Source organism: Cololabis saira, chromosome 3 (assembly GCF_033807715.1).
Source record: "Cololabis saira isolate AMF1-May2022 chromosome 3, fColSai1.1, whole genome shotgun sequence".
In the NCBI taxonomy this organism is placed as follows: domain Eukaryota; kingdom Metazoa; phylum Chordata; class Actinopteri; order Beloniformes; family Belonidae; genus Cololabis; species Cololabis saira.
The window spans coordinates 24,747,461-24,756,388 of NC_084589.1; positions in this window are offsets into that span (position 1 = coordinate 24,747,461).

Sequence of the window (8,928 nt, forward strand, 5' to 3'; positions counted from 1 at the left end):
TTGTCCCTTCACATTCTGGAGCCCCCCTCAGTTTGGTCCTCAGACAGGAAGTCTCAGTGTGTGTTTACATTCTGCAGGGACACACATGTGTGCCCATGTCCAAGACACACACACACACACACACACACACACACACACACACACACACACACACACACACACACACACACACACACACACACACACACACACACACACACACACACACACACACACACACCAATGTTAGAGATCACACTGCTTATGTGACATATGTTGTCACAAAGACCACAAAGAGGAATGACAAAAATGCTGCACGCTTTCTCATGAGTATATAAATGTCCTTTTTGGTAATTTTTTTAAACATTTATTGAAACTGATATACTGTACAAGCAGAATGTGTTCCTTTGTATAAGGACAAGGTTCTACAGACATGTTCAACTCGCTATATTTGTATGGAAACACAAACACAGAAAGTAAAGCACCATTGATGGCATGTTTTGACTACTAGAAGAGCCATATATTAGAAAAACTGAAACCCACCTGATTTAATGCTCTTTTCCTCCTGATACTTGCTCCTCTTGAAGTCATGGGGAAAAGAAAAACTTAACAGGGTGTGGGGGGTGGTTGTTGTTGTTTCTCAGTGATATCAAAACTCCACTGACAGATTTGGGACACCAGATACGATTATATTGAATATTAGAACTTAAATTTTAGATCGAGGACAGGAATGACTGGACTTTTTCAGAATATGTGCAAAAATGCCGTCCAGGATTTGTGTGTATTAAACATATAACATGAAACCAAACTGTTAATAGCACATTTATGTTGCTGTCAGAGGGCGTCAGTACTGTTTTCCTTTATCATACTGCAACTTAATTATTGTGTGAATGACTTTCAAAACAGTGCACACAAATCAGGGCTTCTATCAAGTGTATTTTTGTCAAATCAAAGCAATTAAGGAAATTGTTTGTGACATGCTACATGTTTTTGTCTTCCTGTTTAAAGCCTAAGAAGATGAATAGAAGTACAGATGCAGCGGACTGAAAGTTGTATCTTGTGACTGTGAGTGCGACTAGTCCCTGAACCAAGTCCTCCATTAGTCTTCCAGAATGAGACAAGCATGTCTCTCCTGGTTTCCTGTCGGCTCGTCATCACTCACAACTCTTCAGTGTTCCTCAGAAAGATCCGGAATAACCTATGTCAAGAGAGGATCCATGGATCAACCTCTAACTGAAGACTAGTGCAGAGAACAGAGCAGGAACCTGAAGCAGGGAAAAGTAACCAGGGAGTCTGTGTTTGAGCCATTCTGGACAGGGATGCTATCGGAGAGACAATGAGGTTTCTGCACTATTTACTGGCCTCCTGCTGTCCTCTAGTGAATAATTTGTCAGGAGCAAATGTGCGGATAAACTGAAGATTATGGCTACAGCAAAAGCTCACGTTTTGGTGCCAGTTTCTGCATTTTGTAGGGAATCATTAGAAGAATCAGCATCCGTCACGCGTGATGTTGAGGATGTTCTCTATAATTTCTATAACTTGACATTAATCGGTCACATACATCGCCACTTCCTACATGAGCAGCCACACTGTCCAAAAACAGTGATATTACGGAAAAAGATAAACAGACTGTGATGGGATTCTCTGCACTGCATCTTGTATCCACATCTGCGCTCTAATCCCCAGGAACGACTGTTTAACTGAATGTCACACTCACATACGTGCCCCCAGAAACTTGAGACTTGGCCCAGACGTGCTGTTTAATTTTCTGTCAGCTTGACATGGCACAGGTTCACAGCCTTGTCCCCTCCCTTCTGGATGACAAATCCACCAACATCACCGGCAGACACATTCACGGTGTGTGACACGGCTTTATGCTCTTGGATCAGATGCCCATGCAGTAATAAACTTGTAAAAAAAAAAAACTTGAGTCAATATGTAGCCTGTAACTGAACTCTAAATGAAGTTATAAGTCATTGAACATGTGGGGTGGGAGCCACTTGTGACTAAATAGTGCAGGATAGCAGTGATTCTTTATGAAAAGAGACATGATAAATTGAATTTACATTGTATGTTTACGGTTGCTGCTTTTAGCCCGTGTTCCTCTCCAGAATAACCTTAAACTGCCAGAAATAATGTATGTAAGAGGGTAGAAAAGAGCAAATTTATCACCTTAATAAATAAGAAGACATATTTGGGTTATTTTGTCACAGTTGAGGCGAGGAGATTGTATACTATTCCTGATAGAGATGAGTTTAATTTTTATTATTTTGCAGGAGATTTAAAGTGATCCTGCTGCTAAGAGACAAAACACAGAACATCATAATCACCATAAATTTATACAGTGGCGTCGGCGCCTGGAGGCATTAATGTATGATTCCTTCAGAGCCTCGGTCTTTGATGAGAAGCCACAAGCAGTTAAGTGTAAGACTACTGCAATACCGATACTGTGTGAAAAGGCTGAAAGGGGTGTTTTTAGGAGCCATCAAAGTGGAGCTCCACTAAGCCAGGGTCTGATTAAATTCACGGTGTTCAGTACAAAACTGAACATAAACGGGTGTTGTGCAACTCAAGGTAGCTTGGCTGTCCAGTTATCAAGGCTAATGATAATTCTATTAAAGAATTATTAATAATTAATAAAGTTGACTATTTATCAAATTGTATTATCAAAAATGATAATTCTCGTAGGGGCACCACCGCCGGGGCCTTACTTCCGGTGGAATTCGATAACTAACAACAGAAAATCAGTCTCATTATGATTTGAATTATCCTGCAGAACAGCAAATCTTACAGAATAACAGTGAAGGCGTGATATCCGAACACTAGGCTCTGCTTAAACAAATCAACTTGTGACCAAATCTTGCATGAAATAACACAACCACTCATAAAGAAATCAATCAGAATTTATTTACATACGGGTGTCAAAAGATGATAAACGCAACACCCAAATAAACCTGATGGCAGAAATGGCTTAAGTATCCATAAAACAATTAATTAACTAGAAAAACAACAATCAATAAAATGAAACATAAACATTAAATGCATGGAATGAAAAGAAAAGAATCAAATGTAATAATAATGAAGATACAGAACATCTACAGTTCAAACGAGGCTCCTGTGGTCTTTTAAAGATGGGCGCGCCCTCTGGGCCACGTGTAATTGGACCGGATGGTGATCCCGGTGTTAAACCGTGATCAACTGCAGAAAACAGCGCTTTAAAACATGAAATGACTAGCAGAAAGTAGTGACTACAAATTAATCAACCATGATAATGATAACAATGATGATAATGATAACAATGATGATGTAATCTCAGTTCTGAACACAGATTTAGCTCTGTAACACTCTTAAGTTACTGATAACCCAGGTCTCACAATCTCACACACAGTTCTGAACACTCTTAAATCCTACTGATCACTGCTACGCGGGCTCACGTCTCCTCTGGGATCCGGAATCGGGTGTCTGCGGGTTTCGTCGACTGGGTTCGCGGTCCTGCTGGGGTTTCGCAGTCAGGCTATCGCGTCCCGTCCCTTCCCCTGAAACGGATTAGACAGCGGCGGGGCCGCCTCGTGCCGGGCCGTGGTTCCGGACCAAAACGGAGGCTCACACGCATTCCTAGGCGCGGCGGGGGGACCGGTCTCTCCGCCGTGCTTCCCCTCTGCGCCGGTCGCCGACGCGCGGCCGTCCGGGCCCCGGGAGAGCTCACGCCGGGCGAGACGCCGGCCGTCCGTCCCCGATCCCTGCGCCGGTTCGCAGACAGGGGCTCGGAGCGGGGAGGGGGGGTTCAGTCAGAGAACTCAATCGCAGCTGTGTCCCGATCTGGTTGCCGGGAGCGCGTGGGCGTCGGAAGCTTGGATCTGTGAACTTAAAGAGGAACAGAGTTTAGTGAGAAATCGGAGCCTCCCGGGGGACCGCGGCTTCAACGGCCGGACCCGCAGGGCCCGGTCCAGTGCGGGCCTCCTGCCTCCCCCCAGCCCGGGGGGAGAGAGAGGAGATGGGATGCTTTGGCCTGGCCAAAGATCCAGCGCCGATGAGATGAAGTTGAGAAGGGTAGAAGAGGAGAAGAAGAGAGTCAATGGGAGCCGGAGCTCCGCAGGCCCGGTCCGTTGCGGGCCTTCCGCCTCCCCCCAGCCGGGGGGAGAGAAGGGAGGTGGGATCTTTGGTCCTGCTGCTCAGGAAGAGAGGTTGATCGGAAGAGAAGAGGAGCAGCGGCAGGGGTTTTGATCCTACGCGCGCTGCGGTGACGTCATCGGTGCCTCATTGCGATTGGATGAACGCGCTTTCAGGCGCCGCCCCATCCCGCAAGGCATGCTGGGATTGTGGTTCATGGCACGGCGCCATTTTATGAGGCACATTAAAGCGGAAAAGGGGGGGTTCAAAGAAGCAGTACCATTTTGAGGTCTGGTTTTGGCTCCGCTGCATCCCGACCCCTGCTTAGGTGTCATAAAACCCCCAAGGAAGTCTGTTTTCCCTGGCAGAAACCCTGCTGGGTCCTTGTTTTGATCTCCGGCCATGCCGTGGGGGTCGTAAACGGGCTATCTCAACCCAGGCCGAGATAACCAGGAGTTAGCAGCAGGGGGTCGCAGGACTTCAGGAAGAAGGGGCAAAGTCTGGTTTTACAGGTCCTCAAAATCACAAAATATTCATACATTTATAAGTCCAGATTTCACATGGGCGACGCACAACATCCCCCCTTCGAATCGAAAACCGGAATGCAGGGTCTGGTTGTCGAATCTAACAACGGTGCACCAGTCCATGTGGTCATAAACTCTGGTTGGGGGCGTGAGGCTAGCCTGGTTAGTCCACTAGGCGAGCAATGCACAAAAATATGAAAAGAAAAACATATTCAAAGCAATAACATCATTCATTTACCTAACACAGTGATATCACTCTTAAAGTGCGGTAGATGAAAGATAAAAGGAGGGGTTAGTTAGGTTTCAGTATGTACACTGTACCTAAAATCAAAAACCAACAATTTAACCACTCTTTGATTAATTGCTAGGCGACAAAAACACACAAATTAACTTATGTCGGCTATGGAAGCCTGGAAATTGTGTGTAGGCGTGAATTTTTTTTTTTAACGCCCCAAAGTATCCTACCCCCCTTTCAGGTGTGGAGCGGACTTCCACTTCTGGGTCAGAAAAATTGTGAGGGGGCCGCTGCATACAAGGTAATGCAGCTGTTCAGTGTTCTTTGGCTAAAAAAAGTCAAACGTGGGACCCCCCTTGCTCTAAGGTACGGCGTCTGCGCCTTGGTTGTTAATCGTGATCTGTTCTCCTCTGGTTTACTTTAAGAAAACGCTGAGCTGCTTCTTCAGCGTCAGTAACAGTGAAAACTGGGAAGGGCCGCAGCTCCTTTCGGGTAATTAATTTTTGGCTTACTCACGGTGGTGTCTGACCAGGGGGCTCAGGGGATGAGATGACCGGGCTCACCACTTTTGGGTCCAGCCTAAGAACGGACTTGCCTGTCGGTCCATCTCCATCAGCCTGGTCACCTCTGCTGGTTCTCCGTCCACTGCGATGAGCTCTCTGCCATTAATAACCACACCTCAGCTCACGATCCAGGCCCCAGCGCTTCGCTTGGGATTCTGGCAAGAGATTACACTTATTAACGAAGTCAGCTCACGTTATCACCCAGATTAGAAGAAATTAAACCGATAACAAACCCTGAGAGACTGGGGTATTGGTTATAACCTTAGAAGCAAGAACCAACTGAAAGGAATTATTAAAGTGAGTTAACAGGGAGGAATCTTTAAATAACTTTAAATTAAAGATTCAATTTAAAACACAGTAGAGATTAATCTGAGAAGATTAATAACTCACATGGGGTAATCAGCAACAGTTCAATTAATAGAATTAAAGAAATTAAGTCAACCATTACATTCAGTTAAGTATGGTTGCAAAAGGGAATTAATCAGAGATTAATAAAATAGTGATCCCTCAATAAAAGTTCAGATTAATAAAAATCAGGAATTTACAGCGAGCCAACCATTAGTTTCCATGGAACCTGGTTGCAAGAGGAAATTACTCAAACAGATTCACAAAAATTGAGTGATAGAAAAAGTTCAGGTTAATAAAATTAACAGAACTTAAAGCAAACCCAACCATTACCTTCAGTGAAGTAAGGTTGCAGAGGAAATCAATCACAAGATTAATAATCGTGTGATGAAAAATAAAAGTTCAAATTAATAAAATAAAAGAACTTAACAAAGCAATCACCCTTTAGTGAGGCGAGGTTGCCATTAGAACAGTGATGTTTTAAAATAACCGTAGGAATCAGATAATGAGGGGGGAAGAAAAATAAAAATATTTTCTTTCCCGATCAAAATTAATGTTCTGTTATTTCATACAAACTGGTCACAAATATCGTTTCGAGAGCCTCACACGGGGCACCATTTATGTTGTGCAACTCAAGGTAGCTTGGCTGTCCAGTTATCAAGGCTAATGATAATTCTATTAAAGAATTATTAATAATTAATAAAGTTGACTATTTATCAAATTGTATTATCAAAAATGATAATTCTCGTAGGGGCACCACCGCCGGGGCCTTACTTCCGGTGGAATTCGATAACTAACAACAGAAAATCAGTCTCATTATGATTTGAATTATCCTGCAGAACAGCAAATCTTACAGAATAACAGTGAAGGCGTGATATCCGAACACTAGGCTCTGCTTAAACAAATCAACTTGTGACCAAATCTTGCATGAAATAACACAACCACTCATAAAGAAATCAATCAGAATTTATTTACATACGGGTGTCAAAAGATGATAAACGCAACACCCAAATAAACCTGATGGCAGAAATGGCTTAAGTATCCATAAAACAATTAATTAACTAGAAAAACAACAATCAATAAAATGAAACATAAACATTAAATGCATGGAATGAAAAGAAAAGAATCAAATGTAATAATAATGAAGATACAGAACATCTACAGTTCAAACGAGGCTCCTGTGGTCTTTTAAAGATGGGCGCGCCCTCTGGGCCACGTGTAATTGGACCGGATGGTGATCCCGGTGTTAAACCGTGATCAACTGCAGAAAACAGCGCTTTAAAACATGAAATGACTAGCAGAAAGTAGTGACTACAAATTAATCAACCATGATAATGATAACAATGATGATAATGATAACAATGATGATGTAATCTCAGTTCTGAACACAGATTTAGCTCTGTAACACTCTTAAGTTACTGATAACCCAGGTCTCACAATCTCACACACAGTTCTGAACACTCTTAAATCCTACTGATCACTGCTACGCGGGCTCACGTCTCCTCTGGGATCCGGAATCGGGTGTCTGCGGGTTTCGTCGACTGGGTTCGCGGTCCTGCTGGGGTTTCGCAGTCAGGCTATCGCGTCCCGTCCCTTCCCCTGAAACGGATTAGACAGCGGCGGGGCCGCCTCGTGCCGGGCCGTGGTTCCGGACCAAAACGGAGGCTCACACGCATTCCTAGGCGCGGCGGGGGGACCGGTCTCTCCGCCGTGCTTCCCCTCTGCGCCGGTCGCCGACGCGCGGCCGTCCGGGCCCCGGGAGAGCTCACGCCGGGCGAGACGCCGGCCGTCCGTCCCCGATCCCTGCGCCGGTTCGCAGACAGGGGCTCGGAGCGGGGAGGGGGGGTTCAGTCAGAGAACTCAATCGCAGCTGTGTCCCGATCTGGTTGCCGGGAGCGCGTGGGCGTCGGAAGCTTGGATCTGTGAACTTAAAGAGGAACAGAGTTTAGTGAGAAATCGGAGCCTCCCGGGGGACCGCGGCTTCAACGGCCGGACCCGCAGGGCCCGGTCCAGTGCGGGCCTCCTGCCTCCCCCCAGCCCGGGGGGAGAGAGAGGAGATGGGATGCTTTGGCCTGGCCAAAGATCCAGCGCCGATGAGATGAAGTTGAGAAGGGTAGAAGAGGAGAAGAAGAGAGTCAATGGGAGCCGGAGCTCCGCAGGCCCGGTCCGTTGCGGGCCTTCCGCCTCCCCCCAGCCGGGGGGAGAGAAGGGAGGTGGGATCTTTGGTCCTGCTGCTCAGGAAGAGAGGTTGATCGGAAGAGAAGAGGAGCAGCGGCAGGGGTTTTGATCCTACGCGCGCTGCGGTGACGTCATCGGTGCCTCATTGCGATTGGATGAACGCGCTTTCAGGCGCCGCCCCATCCCGCAAGGCATGCTGGGATTGTGGTTCATGGCACGGCGCCATTTTATGAGGCACATTAAAGCGGAAAAGGGGGGGTTCAAAGAAGCAGTACCATTTTGAGGTCTGGTTTTGGCTCCGCTGCATCCCGACCCCTGCTTAGGTGTCATAAAACCCCCAAGGAAGTCTGTTTTCCCTGGCAGAAACCCTGCTGGGTCCTTGTTTTGATCTCCGGCCATGCCGTGGGGGTCGTAAACGGGCTATCTCAACCCAGGCCGAGATAACCAGGAGTTAGCAGCAGGGGGTCGCAGGACTTCAGGAAGAAGGGGCAAAGTCTGGTTTTACAGGTCCTCAAAATCACAAAATATTCATACATTTATAAGTCCAGATTTCACATGGGCGACGCACAACACGGGCTCATCTTCAGTTTCACCCGAGTTCGCAAAAGGTACTACTGTTTCCTGCATTTTACGTGCCTGTGGTATCCAGCAGATTTAATTTGGCAGTGGCAGGTATCGTCTCCTAGCTGTAACCTGCACATAAAACATGCTGCCAGACTTAACTGTTGGGTGGGTTATTCCCAGACTGTTCAGTTCACAACTTTAGCTCATTAAATTCAAATGGAGGAGAAAATGGCTGATTTTAAGCACATTGCAGTTCGACTGTTGGACGAGCACTCTGATATTTACTCCTGCAGCTCAGTGACTTGAGAAGAAATAAACAAACAAAAAAACCCACAAAGATTTCCTCAAGCTGAAATAAAACGCGTCTTACCAATTTGAACCCGCTAACCCTGTTGAGGGTCAGGGATTCCCTCCTCTTCTAGAAAATAAC